The sequence below is a fragment of the Peromyscus eremicus genome, chromosome 2, assembly GCF_949786415.1.
Source record: "Peromyscus eremicus chromosome 2, PerEre_H2_v1, whole genome shotgun sequence".
Taxonomy (NCBI): domain Eukaryota; kingdom Metazoa; phylum Chordata; class Mammalia; order Rodentia; family Cricetidae; genus Peromyscus; species Peromyscus eremicus.
Window position 1 is genome coordinate 42734082 of NC_081417.1, and position 16484 is coordinate 42750565.

Sequence of the window (16484 nt, forward strand, 5' to 3'; positions counted from 1 at the left end):
AATGTACTACTTCTCATTGCCCATTGTATGACTGTTGATTCCTTTCTTTTTAAGTTTTAGGTACAGGCTGCTTTTGCCTGCTGCTGAGCTTCCTTTGGTGTGGTTTGCTGTGTCCAGAACAGACACTGCATCACATGCTCCGCTCTGTCCTTGAGTTATTTGTCTTTGAAATTCATGTGCAGTTTTACTTGGAGAGTAAAAACCACCTAAAAAAAAATAAAACCTATTAAACAAAAATTATTTGGTCGACTCAGTAGCACACTGACTTGTGTTTCTTAGTTTTATTTTCATGTTGCTTAGACTTTCAAGTATGCTTTAAACAATTAGCTTTGTGGTCCCTTTTATGTATGTGCTGAGGAGATGGGTTCTATTCCCAGCATTTCATAAAACAAGTAAAAAATAGATAATCCAATTTTAGAATAATTTCCTACCAATCCAGATCATGATTTTATTTGTTAAACTAGATTTTACTTATAGAAATGCATTAAAGTTCTTTTGAAATATTCTCTTTACCACTTACATTAAATATATAGGTCAAAAATTAAATACGGAAAGAAACCAACCCAGCCCATGAGTGACACTGTATTTTCTGGAACACTCCTCACAGGCTGTGTATGCTGAGTTTTGCCGTTTGTTAGATGGCAAACTAGAGGACCTGGGAGTTACAAAGGTGGAAACAGAATTGAAGCCAATAATATTTTTTTTTTTAATTTTTATTTTGCAATACAATTCAGTTCTACATATCAGCCACAGATTCCCTTGTTCTCCCCCCTCCCGCCCCCCTCACCTTCCCCCCAGCCCGCCCCCCATTCCAATCTCCTCCAGGGCAAAGCCTTCCCCACAGACTGAGATCAACCTGGTGGACTCAGTCCAGGTAGGTCCAGTCCCCTCCTCCCATGCTGAGCCAAGGGACCCTGCATAGGCCCCAGGTTTCAAACAGCCAACTCATGCAATGAGCACAGGACCCGGTCCCACTGCCTGGATGCCTCCCAAACAGATCAGGCCAATCAACTGTCTCACCCACTCAGAGGGCCTGATCCAGTTGGTGACCCCTCAGCCATTGGTTCATATTTCATGTGTTTCCGTTTGTTTGGCTATTTGTCTCTGTGCTTTATCCGACCTTGGTCTCAACAATTCTCTCTCATATAAACCCTCCTCATTCTCGCTAATTGGACTCCCAGAGATCCACCTGGGGCCTAGTCATGGATCTCTGCCTCCAGATCCATCAGTATTTGGATGAGGTTTCTAGCACGACAATTAGGGTGTTTGGCCATCCCATCACCAGAGTAGGTCAGTTCGGATTGTCTCTCGACCATTGCCAGCAGTCTGTTGTGGGGGTATCTTTGTGGATTTCTGTGGGCCTCTCTAGCACTTTGTTTCTTCCTATTCTCATGTGGTCTTCATTTACCATGGTCTCCTATTCCTTGTTCTCCCTCTCTGTTTTTGATCCAGCTGGGATCTCCCACTCACCCAAGCTCTCTTCTCCTCGACCCTCGCCCTTCACTACCCCCACTCCTGTCCAGGCTGTTCATGTAGATCTCATTCCATTTCTCTGTCGTTGGGCGATCCCTGTGTCTTTCTTGGGGTCCTGTTTTCCAGGTAGCCTGCCTGGTGATGTGAGTAGCAGTCCAGTCATCCTTGTTCCACATCTAGTATCCTGTTATGAGTGAGTACATACCATGTTTGTCTTTCTGAGTCTGGGATACCTCACTCAGGATGATTTTTTCTAGATCCATCCATTTGTCTGCAAACCTCATGATGTCATTGTTTTTCTCTGCTGAGTAGTATTCCATTGTGTATATGTACCACATTTTGTTTATCCATTCTTCAGTTGAAGGGCATCTAGGTTGTTTCCATGTTCTGGCTATTACAAACAACGCTGATATGAACATAGCTGAACAAGTGCTCTTGTGGTGTGGTTGAGCATTCCTTGGGTATATGCCCAAGAGTGGTATAGCTGGATCTTGGGGGAGATGGATTCCCAATTTTCTAAGAAATCGCCATATTGATTTCCAAAGTGGTTGTACAAGCTTGCATTCCCACCAGCAGTGGAGGAGAGTTCCCCTAGCTCCACATCCTCTCCAGCATAAGGTGTCTTCAGTGTTTTTGATCTTGGCCATTCTGACAGGCGTAAGGTGGTATCTCAGAGTTGTTTTGATTTGCATTTCCCTGATGATTAGGGATGTTGAGCAATTCCTTAAATGTCTTTCAGCCATTTGAGTTTCCTCTGTTGAGAATTCTCTGTTTAGTTCTATAGCCCATTTCTTAATTGGACTGTTGGGCATTTTGATGTCTAATTTCTTGAGTTCCTTATATATTCTGGATATCAGTCCTCTGTCAGATGTGGGATTGGTGAAGATCTTTTCCCATTCTGTAGGCTGTCGTGAAGCCAATAATATTAAGACTGGTGGAAAACACTGCTCAGCCAAGACACAGGCCTCCCTTCTCCCACCACATCCTCAGCACCTGACTAATTGCGCTTATCTATTCAAGTCAATCAGATTGCTTACTTTTTAATTATTATTTTTATTTTATGTGTACGGTGTTTTGCCTCCATTTACTTCTCTGTACCACATATTTGCCTGGTGCCCATAGAGGCTGGAAGAGGGTGCTGGATTCTCTGGGACTGGAATGACAGATGGCTGAGACTACCATCTGCTAAGAATTGAACCTGGGTCCTCTGGAAAGAAGCCAATATTCTTAACTGCTGAGCCATTGTTCCAGCCCTACATGTCTGTTTTTGACAACATCGTGGATTAAATCCTGTGTTGTGGCAAATAGAAACATTATCCTAGTCACTGTTTTATTGCTGTGAAGAGACACCATGACCAAGGCAACTCATAAAATAAAGCATTTAATTGGGAGCTTGTTTACCATTTCAGAGGTGAGTACGCTGTCATCATGGTAGGGAGCATAGCAACAGACAGGCAGGCTTGGTGCTGAAGAAGCAGCTGAGAGCTACATTCCTGATCCACAGATAGCAGGCTGAGAGGGACACTGGGCCTGGCATGTGCTTTTGAAACCTCAAAGCCCACCTCTAGTAACACACTTCCTGCGACAAGGCTGTACTAATCCTTCTAATCCTCAAACAGTTCCCCTGGTTCCACTAAGCATTCAAACATATGAGCCTATGGGGGCCATTCTTATTCCAACCACCACATTCCACTCCCAGGTCTCTATAGGCTAGTGGCCATATCAAAATGTGAAATGCCCCATAGTCTTTCATTCTTAAGACTATTTAAAAGTCCATAAGGCAATCTCTGAACTGTAACCCCATGTCAAAACAAAAGCAAAAACAAGTCACATGCTTCAAACATACAGTGGCACAGGATATATATTACCATTTCAAAAGGGAGGAAAAGGAGCATAGTGAGACCAAAGCACGACAGAAAACCAGAAGAGCAAATTCCAAACTCTGCATCTTGTGTCTGATATCAAAGTGCTCTTCAGCTCTCCAGTTGCTTTCAGCTCTAGGGCTGGTTCGTCAACCAGTCTTCAGCTCTCCTTGGCAGATACCCAAAGCCTCCGGCATCTCCGACATCTTGGGGTCTAGGACGCAATGCAGACTTGACCCTCACAGCTTCTCCCAGTGGCCTCTAACACACACCTGGCCTCCATGGCTTTCCTTAGCTGCAGAGGGAGAGTCAACAACCCCCTTTTTTGTATCTTGGACTCGAAAGCAGCAAGTTTTGCTGCTTCCTGGTGCCGCTACTTCACCCTCTCCTTGGATTACACTTGCAACAGCTTTCTATTGTTGATGGTTTCTTTCACTGCTTACGCTTTCCTTTATTTCCTTCTCCCAAGTTGGAAGCTTAGCTGGATGGGGTCTTGCCCTGAGGTTAGCACTCCCTTTATTCCATTTAGCATCAGGCTTTTCTTTAAACTTTGTATGTCCTTGAGCACTGGACTTGGCTCAAAATTAAAAAATTTTCTTGGTGTTTCTTTTCTCCTCAAACTGTACATTTTTGTATTTCTTTTTGCCCTGCTTGCTCTTTTTCATTTGTTATGGACTTTGAGACTTTGAGAAAGGACCACAGACTCAATCCAAATTATAATTCAATATGTTTATTATTACCATTAACAGGGCAACAGCCTTAAAGCCAAATTGAAGGCATGGCACCCAGAAAGAACTAACTAGTCAAAGGGTTTTTTAAAGGTGGAATTTGCAGATGCTTGAAAAACTGCTTCCCGCCTCTCAGCTTTAAGGAGCTGTCCTTCTCTCTCCCTGTTAAACAGTGATAAAGGAGCTGTCTCCTCCTTGACGACACAGAGATAAGCAGGTTTACCAAAGCCAGAACAAGTGGTTACCTCACAGCAGTCATATCATTCGGGGAGGGTGCAGGTTGCTAGGAGCCCATCTTTTAGGAATTCAGGGCAAAGGTCAACAGCTACTAAGGAGGTTACCTGGTACAGATCAGTGTTTTCTTAGCCATCACACACTGTAGGCCTGCATAAGAGTGATCTCTAATAACTACATGACACAGTCAATACTAGGGCATCTTTAAATCTCCTCTACCAATGCCATTAATCCAAAACTCTTGAATTGAGCATTAGGCAGATTTTTAGGGGAAGGGCAAAAGGTAACCACATTCTTCACCAAAATAGCACAAGAATGGTCTCCAGGTCAGCAGATGATATTCTTCCCCTCTGAAATTCTGGAGCTGAGCCCTCACACTTCACATGGCCCTTGGCACCACTATTTTGTATTCTCCTATTAGTATGGACCATGAAGCCCTGTTTGCAGTATTCAACTGGTTTTCTAGTCCAAAGTCCTGAAGTCTTCCATATTCTTTATATAAACACTATGGACAGGTCTATCACAGCATCTTCTGTGTTACCATCTTCTATCTTAGTCACTGTTCTATTGCTGTGAAGAGACATCATAACCAAGGCAACTCTTAAAAAGTATTTATTTGGGGGCAAGTTTCAGAGGCAAGTCCACTATCATCATGGTGCAGAACATGGCAGCTGGCAGGCAGACAGGCAGACAGGCAGGCATGATGCTAAAGAAGTAGCTGAGAATTACATTCTGATTTACAGGTAGGAGAGAGGGAGAGAGAGAGAGAGAGAGAGAGAGAGAGAGAGAGAGAGAGAGAGAGAGAGAGAGAGAGAGAGAGAGAGAGAGAGAGACTGGGCCGTGTATGGGCTTTTGAAATCTCAAAGCCCACCCCCAGTTACACACTTCCTTGAACAAGGCCACACCTAATCCTCTAAACAGTTCCACTCCCTGGTGACTATGCATTCAAAGACATCCATTACAAACATTAAGCAGATACTACTTAGGAGAGAGAAAACAGTGTATCAAAAATAGTTAGGTAACAGTACATTATATATATAGTAAAGGACATTTGCGTAATTCTAATAACGGCAGCAGGAACAGCTGAGAGCTCACATCTTGCATGGTCAGTAAGAGGCAAAGAGCACACAGAGAATGGCATGAGTCTTTTGAAACCTCAAAGCCTGCCCCTAGTGACACACTTCCTCCAGCAAGATTGCACCACCTAATCCTTCCTAATCAGTTAGTTCTACCAACTGGGGAACAAGAATTCAAACCTATGAGCCTGTGGGGGCCATTTTCATTTAAGAAAAAGAGACATGGGCAAAGACACAGAGAGGTGAACAAGTAGGGCATTTTTGAGAAATAGTAAATAGCCATGTGTTTTGTCAAGAGGAGTGGTATAAGAGAGTGGTTCAATCACCTAGGAATATGGGAGGCCTTAGATACCGACAGCACTAAATATTATAGATTATGTACAGTGGATTGGTAGACTCTGAGTCAGTGGTAGTTCACAGTTCTGTGTTACAGAAGGATATTTTTCTACAAGTATTTTAAAAGCTAAAGTTATGTTTTAAGTTTAAATTATTGTGCTTAAGCGATCAATAAAACAAAAATACCTCTAACCTGTTAGCCCCATTTGCCCAAGGACAAATCAGTTTCTGGAATGCTGGGGCTGTTTATGTAAGATCACAAGCTAGGCGTTTTCACTTCTATAAACAGGGTTGATTGCCCCAACTGCACAGGACGTGCTTGATCACACATAGGCAGGAAGTATGTCAGGATGTATGTTTGCCCCCATTGAAAGAAGCCAGGAAAAACATAGCCTTGTGGGTTTTGCCTTTAATAAACACCCGACTAACATAATTTGTGGCCTCTTGCTAGGAATCTTGAGCATGGATCCGGTCAGTGTCTATTGTTCTGGCCAGTATTTAATTAAATCTTGCTTCAAATTTGGGTCCAAAATTGTAGTAATGGTCTTATTCTTGCCCAGTGGGATAAACAGTATACATTGCATGTTGAATTTGTGTCCCTCATCCTGTTCTCAATCCTTCCATTTCCCCTCCTCATCTCTTAAGTTCTCTTGGTTCCTCTAGAAGATTTCTACTTCATACCACATATACATAAATGACTGTATATCTTTATAAAGATTAGAAACCATACCTGAGAGAAAATATACAATATTTGTTTTTATGACTGGCTCAATTCACTCAATATGATTATCTCTAGTTGCATCCATTTTTCCTGCAAATGACATCTTTGTCCTTTAAGGCTGAAAAAATCCATTGTGTATGTATACCACCTTTTCTGTATTTTCTTTTGTTGCTCCATCGCTAGGTTGGTTACACAATGTACCTATTGTGAACAGTGCTGCAATAAACATCAGTATGCAATCATCTCTGTAATATGCTGACTTGGAGTCTCTTGGGTAAATATCCAGGAATGCTATAGCTAGTTTATGGTAGATCTATTTTTAAACTAGTTTTAAATTATTTTTTTGTTACATTTATTCTGTCTGTGTGGTGTGAATATGCCTATGCTACAGTGCATAAGTGGTCAAAAGATAATTTGAGTGAGTTGATTCTCTTCTTTCAACATGTGGGTCCTAGGAATTAAACTCAGATTTACTTGGTGATAGCTACATTTACCCACTGAGATTTTTAAAGAAATTTTTTTTCATTTTATATACCAACCACAGATCCCTCTCTCATCCCTCTTTCTGCTCCCCTCCAGCCTTCCTCCCCCCAACCCCAACCTACTCCCCATTCCCTCCTCCAAAAGGTTAAGGGTTCTCATGGGGAGTCAGCAAAGCTTGGTACATTCAGTAGAGGCAAGACCAAACCCCTCCCCATTGCATTAAGTCTGAGCAAGGTGTCCCACCATAGGTAATGGGTTCCAGAAAGCCAGCTCATGCATCAGGGATAGATCCTGATCCCACTGCCAGGAGCCCCTCAAACAGACCAAGCTACACAACTGTCTCCCATATGTAGAGGGCCTAGTTTGGTCCCATGCAGGCTCCACAGCTGGTGGTCTATAGTTCATGAGTTCCTATGAGCTTGGTTCAGTTGTCTCTGTAGATTTCCCTGTCATGATCTTGATACACAGCCCCCCCCCCCTTCGCTCATATAATTCCTCTTCCCTGTCTTTAACTGGACTCCCAGAGCTCAGCCTTGTGGTTGGCTGTGGATCTCATCTGCTTCCACCAGTTACTGGATGAAGGCTCTATGATGACAGTTGGGGTATTCACCAATCTGATTACAGGGGTAGGCCAGTTCAGGCATCCTCTCCACTATTACTAGTAGTCTAATCTGGGATTGTTTATGTGAATTCCTGGAATTTCCCTAGCACCAGGTTTCTCCCTAACCTCATAATGTCTCCCTCTATCAAGATAAACCTCTTTCATTGCTCTTCTATTCTGTCCTTCTCCCAGCTCAACCATGCTGTTCCCTCAAGTTCTCATCCTCCATCCTCTCCCCTCTATTGCCTCCCACCTTCTCCTCAGTTTACTCATGGAGATCTCATCTATTTCCCCTTCCCAAGGTAATACATGCATCCCTCTTAGGGTCATCCTTGTTTCCTAGCTTCTCTGAAGCTGTGGGTTGTAGTCTAGTTATCCTTTGCTTTACATCTAGTATCCACTTATGAGTGAGTAAATACCATGCTTGTCTTTCTGAGTCTGGGGTACCTTACCCAGGATGATATTTTCTATTTCCATCCATTTGCCTACAAATTTCATGATGTCATCGTTTTTTACAGCTGAGTAATAATCTATTCTGTGTATGTACCACATTGTCTTTATCCATTCTTTGGTTGAGGGGCATCTAGGTTGTTTCCAGGTTCTGGCTATTATGAGATTATGAATAATGCTGCTCTAAACATAGTAGAGCAAGTGTCCTTGTGGTATAGTTGGGTATGCCTTGGGTATATGCCCAAGAGTGGTATCATTGGGTCTTGAGGTAGATTGATTCCCAATTTTCTGAGAAGTCGCCATACTGATTTCCAAAGTGACTGTACAAGTTTGCACTTCCACCAACAGTGGAGGAGTTTTCCCCTCCTCCATATCCTCTCCAATGTAAGCTGTCATCAGTGGTTTTTGTCTTAGCCATTGTGTCAGGTGTAAGATGGTATCTCAGAGTCATTTTGATTTGCATTTCCCTGATGACTAAAGACATTGAGCAATTCCTTAAATGTCTTTTGGGCAGTTGAGAATTCACTGTTTAGATCTATAGCCCATTTTAAAAATTGGATTGTTTGGTATTTTGATGTCTATTTTCTTGAGTTCTTTATATATTTTGCAGATCAGCCCTCTGACATATGTGGGGTTGGTGAAGATCTTTTCCCATTCTGTAGGCTGTCATTTTGTCTTATTGACCACGTCCTTTGCCTTACAGAAGCTTCTGAGTTTTAGGAGGTCTCATTTATTAATTGTTGCTCTCAGTGTCTGTGCTACTGGTTTTATATTTAGGAAGTGGTCTCCTGTGCCAATGTGTTAAAGATTACTTCCTACTTTCTCTTCTATCAGGTTCAGTATAGCTGAATTTATGTTGAGGTCTTTGATCCACTTGGACTTGAGTTTTGTGCATAGCAATAGATAAGGACCTATTTGCAATCTTCTATGTGTTGACATCAGTTATGCCAGAACCATTTGTTGAAGATGCTTTCTTTTTTCCATTGTACAGTTTTGGCTTCTTGGTAAAAAGTCAGATGTTCATAGGTGTGCAGATTAATGTCAGGGTCTTCAATTCGATTTCATTGGTCCACATGTCAGTTTTTATGCCAATAACAAGCTGTTTTTATTACTATAGCTCTATAGCAGAGCTTAAAGTCAAGAATGATACCTTCAGAAGTCAATTTATTGTACAGGATTGTTTTAGCTGTTTTAGGTCTTTTGTTTTTCCGTATGAAGTTGAGTATTGTTCTTTTGAGGTCTGTGAAGAATTGTGTCAGGATTTTGATGGCCATTGCATCTGTAGATTGCTTTTGGTAAGACTGCATGGGAGATCTTTCCATTTTCTGATATCTTCTTCAATTTCTTTCTTCAAAAGACCTTGTTATACAGGTCTTTCACTTGCTTGGTTAGAGTTACCCCAAGATATTTTATATTATTTATGGCTGTTGTAAAGGATGATGATGTTTCTCTGATTTCTTTCTCAGCCCGTTTATCATTTGTATATAGGAGGGCTACTATTTTTTTGAGTTAATCTTGTATCCTGCCACATTACTGAAGGTGTTTATCAGTTGTAGGGGTTCTGTGGTAGAATTTTCGGGGTCATTTATGTATACTATCATATCATCTGCCAATAGTGAAAGTTTGACTTCTTCCTTTTTCAACTCGTATCCCCTTGATCTCTTTTTGTTGTCTTATTGCTGCTCTAGCTAGAACTTTGAGTACTATATTGAACAGATATGGGGAGAGTGGACAGCCTTGTCTTGTTTCTGATTTTAGTGGAATTGCTTTGAGTTTCTCTCCATTTAATTTGAGGCTGTCTGTTGGCTTGCTGTAAATGGCCTTTATTATGTTTAGGTATGTTCCTTATATCCTTGATCTCTCCAAGACCTTTATCATGAACGGGTGTTGGATTTTGTCAAAGGCTTTTTCAGCATCTAATGAGATGGTCATGTGGTTTTTTTCTTTCAGTTTGTTTATATGGTGTATTACATTGACAGATTTTCATATGTTGGGCCATCCTTGCATCTCTGGGATGAAGCCTACTTGGTCATGGTGAATAATTTTTTGATGTGTTCTTGCATTGGGTTTGCCAATATTTCATTGAGTACTTTTGCATCAATGTTCATAAGGGAGATTGGTCTGTAATTCTCTTTCTTTGTGTGGTTTGGGTATCAGGATAATTGTAGCCTCATAAAAAGAGTTTGGCAATGTTTCTTCTGTTTCTATTGTGTGGAACCATTTGAGGAATATTGATATTAGCTCTTCTTTGAAATTCTGGTAGAATTCTGGTCTTAATCCATCTGGCCCTGAGATTTTTTTGGTTGGGAGACTTTTGATGACTGCTTCTATTTCCATAGGTCTATTTAAATTGCTTATCTGGTCTTCACTTAATTTGGGTATGTGGTACTTATCCAGAAAATTGTCCATATCTTTTAGATTTTCCAGTTTTGTGGAGCATAGGTTTTTGAAGTATGACCTGATAATTCTCTGGATTTCTTCATTGTCTCTTGTTATATCTCCCTTTTTGTTTCTGATTTTGTTAATTTGGATATTCTCTTTTTGCCTTTTGGTTAGTTTGGATAAGGGTTTGTCTGTTTTTTCTCAAAGAACCAACTCTTTATTTCATTGATTCTTTGTGTTGTTCTCTTTGTTTCTGTTTTATTGATTTTAGCCCTCAGTTTGATTATTTCCTGGCATCTATTCCTCCTGGCTGAGTTTGTTTCTCTTTGTTCTAGAGATTTCAGGTGTGATGTTAAGTCACTAGTGTGAGATTTCTCCAGCTTCTTTATGTGGGCATTTAGTGCTATGAATTTTATTCTTAGCACTGCTTTCATGGTGTCCCATAAGTTTGTATGTAGTACATTCATTTTCATTGAATTCTAGGAAGTCTTTAATTTCTTTCTTATTTCTTCTTTGACCCAGTGGTTCAGTTGAGCATTATTCAGTTTCCATGTGTTTGCAGGCTTTCTGCAATTTGTGTTGTTGTTGAATTCTAACTTTAAACCATGGTGGTCTGATAAAATATGGGAGATTTTTCAATATTTTTTTTCTGTCCGTTGAGATTTGCTTTGTGACTGAGTATGTGGTCAATTTTAAAGAAGGTTCCATGGGATGCTGAGAAGAAGTTATATTCTGTTGTGTTTGGGTGGAATGTTCTGTAGATGTCTAGTAAGTCCATTCGAGTCATAGCATCTGTTAATTTCCTTATTTCTCTGTTAAGTTTCTGTCTGGCAGACCTGTCCATTGATGGGAGTGGGGTGTTGAAGTCTGTCTATTAGTTAGTGTGTGCGGTTTGATGTGTGATTATTTGTGCTTTAGTAATGTTTCTTTTACATATGTGGGTGCCCTTGTATTTGGGGTATAAATGTTCAGAATTGAGACTTCATCTTGACGGATTCTTCCTGTGATGAATATGTAATGTGCTTCTTGATCTCTTTTGATTAATTTAAGTTTGAAGCCTATTTTGCTAGATATTAAGATAGCTACACCAGCTTGCTTCTTATGTCCATTTGATTTGAAAGTCTTTTCCCAACACTTTAGTCTGAGGTAGTGTCTGTCTTTGAAGTTGAGGTGTGTTTCTTGTATGCAGCAGAAGGATGGATCCTGGTTTTGTATCCATTCTGTTAGCCTGTTTCTTTTTATAGGCAAATTGAGTCCATTGATATTAAGGGATATTAATGACCAGTGATTATTAATTCCTGTTTTTTTGTTTTTTGTTTTTTTGTTTTTTTGGTTTTTTTTTGGTGGTATTGTGTGTGTATTTCCCTTCTTTGGGATTTGTTGGTGTGGGATTATCTATTGCCTGTGTTTTTGTAGGTGCATCTAACTTCCTCTGGTTGGATTTTTCCTTCCAATGCTTTCTGTAGGGCTGGATTTGTGGATAGGTATGGTTTAATCTAGTTTTGTCATGGAATATCTTGTTTACTCCATCTATAGTGATTGAAAATTTTGCTGGGTATAGTAGTCTGGGCTGGCATCCTTGGTCCCTTAGTGTCTCCATAACACCTGTCCAGGACCTTCTGGCTTTCAGAGTCTCTACTGAGAAGTCGGGTGTTATTCTGATGGGTCTGCCTTTGTATGTTACTTGGCCTTTTTCCTTTGCTGCTCTTAATATTCTTTCTTCATTCTGTATGTTTAGTGGTTTGCTTATTATGTGGTGAGGGGACTTTTTTTTGGGGGGGCGTCCAGTTTATTTGGTGTTCTGTAAGCTTCTTGTATCTTCACAGACATTTCCTTCTTCAGGTTGGAAGGTTTTCTTCTATGATTTTGTTGAATATATTTTATGTGCCTTTGAGCTGATATTCTTCTCCTTCTTTTTATCCCTATTAATCTTAGGTTTGGTGTTTTAATGGGGTCTCAAATTTCCTGGACATTTGTGTTATGACTTTGTTGGCTTTAATGTTTTCTTTGATTGATGAATCTATTTCCTCTATTGTATCTTCAATGCCAGAGATTCTCTCTTCCATCTCTTGCATGCTGTTGGTTATGCTTGCATCTGTCATTCCTATTTGTTTACTCAGATTTTCCATTTCCAACATTCCCTTGGTTTGTGTTTTCTTTATTGACTTTATTTCAATTTTCAAGTCTTGAACTGTTTCCTTCACCTATTTGATTGCTTTTTCTTAGGTTTCTTTAAGGGATTTATTGATTTCTTCCAATTTTTTGTTCATCTTTTCCTTGATTTCTTTTTGTTTGTTTGTTTTTGTTTTGTTTTTCGAGACAAGATTTCTCTGTGTAGCTTTGCACCATTCCTGGAGCTCACTCTGTAGACCAGGCTGGCCTTGAACTCACAGAGATCCTCCTGCCTCTGCCTCCCGGGAGTGCTGGGATTAAAGGCGTGTGCCACCACCGCCGGCTTTCCTTGATTTCTTTAAGGAAATTTTTCATTTCCCCTTTAAAGGCTTCTATCGTCTTCATAAAGTCATTTTTAAGGTCATTTTCATCTGCTTCGTCTACATTGGGATGTTCAGGTCTTGCTGTTGTAGAACTGATAGGTTCTGGTGGTGCCATATTGCTCTTTATGTTATTGAATGTATTCTTGCACTGGTATCTACCCATATCTACCTCCAATTGGTGTTAGCCATGTCTGTGTCTCAGTGAGCCACTTTTGGTCCAATGGGCACTGGTGGTGTGTGTCTCGGGGAGCTGCTGGGATCTCGGGGGATGGGTTGGGTTGGGGGATGGAGTGGGACTTGTAGATTGCAGGGTCCAGTGTGGGGTGGTGATGGGAAGGTCTGTCCACAAGAGTCTTGCTTGCTGGCCTGCAACTGGGGCTGCAATGAGTGGTGGTAGGGAACAGGTTGTGCCTCCAGGCCTAGAGCCTAGAGACTGGACTGACTGGCTGGGAGAACACTCACTCACCTCTTGGTCCAATTAGCAATGGAGTTGTTTGTGTCTCTGGGAGCAGCTTCAGTCTTGGGGATGAGTGGGTTTGGGGGATGGAATGGGGCTTGTAGGTTACAGGGTCTGATGTGGGGTAGTGGTGGTCAGGCCTGCCTGCAGGAATCTTGCCTGCTGGCCTGCAAGTCCCCACTGAGATTTTTAAATAGCCCCTACTTTTTTGAAACACTTCCATATTGATCTATGTAGTAGATGAACTAGTTTACACTCCAGTCAACAGTATCTGAGTTCACTTAGCATTTGTTATTTCTTTAAGACTGTCATTCTGAGTGAGGTGAGATGGCTTATCAATGTAGTTTTAATTCATTTTTCTGATAGCTAGTGGGTTGAATATTTAATGTAGTTATTAGCTATTCATGTTTCATCTTTTGAGAACTATTTTATTAACCAAGTTATTGATTAGGTTGTTTGATTTTTGTTGTATATAGTTTTGAAATTTTTTTTCAAGACAGGGTTTCTCTGTGTAGCTTTTTAAAAAATATATTCACAGGTTTTAGTACTTTGACAAGTGCATAGCTAGTAAAGATTTTTTCCTACTCGGTAGGCTATCTCTTCACTTGATTCACAGTTTCTCGCGTCTCTAGAAGCTTTTGAATTTCATGAGATCGTGTGATGGTTAATCTTAATTGCCAACTTGATGGGATATAAAATCACAATGGAAGCGGTGGTACATGCTTTTAATCTTGGTACTTGGGAGGTAGATCTCTGTAAGTTCACGGCAAGTCACCAAATGACAGCATAACAGGCCATAAAGTGAGAGGATTCTCTTTAAATCCTGGACAGGTACTTCATTAAGAGTGACAGCTTAAAGTCAGAGAAGAGAGAGAGCTGTTAAAACACGATGGCAGGGGAGGCCAGAGGAGCTTTCAGAGAAATCTATTGAACAAAGGAAAATATGTGGCTTTCATATTTAAAATATACATGCACATGCACACACATCCATATCCACAGCATCTCATTGTGTAACCTCAGCTGGCCTTGAACTCATCTGCCTCTGCCTCTTGAGTGCTGTGATTAAAGGTGTGTACCACATCTAGCTTTTTTTTTTTTTTTCAAATAAGGAAGTTTCACATCACTTGATTTAATCTGGGATTACACATGTGACAAAGCACTTGGAGGAGCCAGGCCGTGGTTAGGAACACAGACAGTGGCAACTTCTTGACTCCTTGTCCCAGGGAGAGAGCAACAGGGTTCATGGTCTGATTTCTTCAGGCTGTCATATCTGGTTTCTTAGTGTGAACAGTATCTTAAAGGGTAGGTCTCCATTCTAATAGGAACTAGCATTTGTCGGTCTCTGGTGAGAGCCTCATGGCCAATGCCATCACAGTTAGCAAGAGCACATATGGATGTGGGAGAGTTCACATTAGGTTTACAAGAGGAAGCAAGAGACCCAAAAGGGGCTAGTCTTATTCCATATACAACACCCCCCCCCCCCTTTAAGGAAACTATCTATTCCTACCAGACCAGATCCTCGCATCTGTGATAGCATTTGCCTATTTATAAGGGTGGAGTCTGACCTACTTACTTTCCATTAGACTCTACCTTCTAAATTTTCCATCTCATCATGGTCTCACTGAGGACAAAGCTTCAAGCATGTGTGTGTGGGTGGAAGGGTGGCAAACCACAGTGAGTCTACACAGTAGGCATATACTTACATATGAGAAGTGGTAGATTATAGAATATGTAGCTTTCCACCTCTATCAGACATTACCTAAGAGCTTCATAAAATGGTTAAAATAATTGACAATCTACTAGACGTATTAAACTTTAACATGGACCAACCCATTCAGTTTTCAATAATAATTCATTTTTAAATGTTTTATGATGTTCATAAACCTGGTTTAAATGTTTTATGATGTTCGTAAGACTGGTTTTATGAACACATCTGACCATCAAAGTTAGGAACACATATACACCTCTATTTACCTACCAAAGTCTAGTATTTCACCTTTCCCACTTACAACTTCCCCATCTGGAGTTGATTTTTGTGAGTAATGGCAGGTAATTTTTTCCTCCTTTGTGGATAGTCAATTTCTCCACCAGCACAGATGTATCTTTACTATAGATGCTTATCAACTCAATTAGGCTCAGACCTACTTGGCATTTTCTCAGTATCTCTCCCCACATCTTTTAGGACTTATCTTTCACCACACCCTTCTGCAATACTCTTGCTTTGTTAAACAAATCATGTATTGCACTTCTTTTTCTGGATGCATGCCAGAGTTTTGCTGTTGTTTTTTCCACAAGTCACTTTTTTTTTTCTAAATTGTAAACCTTTTACACAAAAGACACCATTTAATACACCTTTTCATCTTCAATAGATTTTTCTGTTTTAATCTGGGGTCTAACTGAGCCTTGATAACTAGGAACGTCCCTGTGCTTCAGGCTATGAACACATGCATTATTCCGGCACCTTCAAAATACATTGATCAATACTGAGTCTTTAACTGCTTATCTATTGTTCTTGTAATCATTTTATAAGGTAGGTAGTGCTTTTCTGGGATTAGTGCTAACAGCGAAGCTTATCTAGGTCCAAGCATCCATTGAGTGTGGCCTGCTCTTGCCTTTTTGGGCTAGGTGCCAGCAGTCAGTCCTTCCCCTGACCCAGTCCTAAGGGCTAGCAGAAGGGCGCGTGAAGATGTACGTCCTCTGTGCGCTTCAGTCCCTCCAGACATCCGTGTGCCCAAATAGAGATCAGTGGAACGTCTCCCGGAAGTCACCTCCTGTCCCAACACCGAATGCTGTCAGCATATCGGAGCCAGGGACCTAGGCTTTTATGCAGCAGAGTTCTTTGACGACTTCTAGAACCTCGCGGGCCTCCGCTGCTTGGTTACCACACAGGGCTCGGCGGGACCCGAGCTCGCCATCAGGTCCTGGACTGGCCGCCTCGGTTCAGCGTGGGTGACCTCTGCCGGGAGACATAATAGTTCACGGGGAGACCTCACAGCACGCGGAGGCCAGCGGGGGTCCGCCCGCCGCGTCTCCACAGTCTCAGCGGAGGCTGCCGGGCGCGTGCCCGTCGCGGGGCCGCGGGTCGCGGGTCGCGCGCAGGGCGATGGGGCGGCGCCGAGCACGCTCCCTGAGCCGCCCGCCCCCGCCCCGCGGCCGCCGCCCGCGCGCGCCCGGCCTGCATTTCCC

General features: G+C 41.6%; 1 long non-coding RNA gene across 1 annotated transcript; it reads right to left on the reverse strand.

The window, feature by feature from the left end:
• Nucleotides 1–14006: 14006 nt before the first annotated feature.
• Nucleotides 14007–16398, reverse strand: LOC131904611 (uncharacterized). Its single transcript, XR_009377776.1, has 2 exons — nucleotides 15991–16398; nucleotides 14007–14150 (listed from the first exon to the last, which is right to left on the reverse strand). It is a non-coding gene; the product is annotated as an uncharacterized LOC131904611 (long non-coding RNA).
• Between the last annotated feature and the right edge of the window lie 86 nt (nucleotides 16399–16484).